Raw genomic sequence first — 452 nt, forward strand, 5'->3', positions numbered from 1 at the left:
TTTAATATTCTCGAAATATTTTATAATATAGGATGTAACAAAACAATAATATCAGGCTAATTTAAAAAAAAGTGCCTTTTCTTGAAAAATGTTTCATACAAAAATTACAGATTTTTACATTAGATAATGATATTAGTGTAATTTTGAATAGCATTAAAAGATAAAAATTACTTCGTAATGTTACTTTGAATAATTTAAATGGAAATCCTTAATTTATTGTGTATTTTTATAGCTGATCTTCAGAGTTTTTCAGAGCGCTATAATAAAGATATTTTTTATAAAGTATTTTCTGAGTGATGAAACTGTTCCTATTAAAAAAATTGAAACCGATTTTTACGCTTGCATTGACAATATAATCTAAGATTATATTAACATTGCTATTTAATGCACTTAAAACCTTACAATTTTATCTGAAATATTTTTTCAATAAAATGCAATTTTTCAAAAAACCA

This window comes from Atta colombica, unplaced genomic scaffold, assembly GCF_001594045.1.
Source record: "Atta colombica isolate Treedump-2 unplaced genomic scaffold, Acol1.0 scaffold261, whole genome shotgun sequence".
Lineage (NCBI taxonomy): Eukaryota > Metazoa > Arthropoda > Insecta > Hymenoptera > Formicidae > Atta > Atta colombica.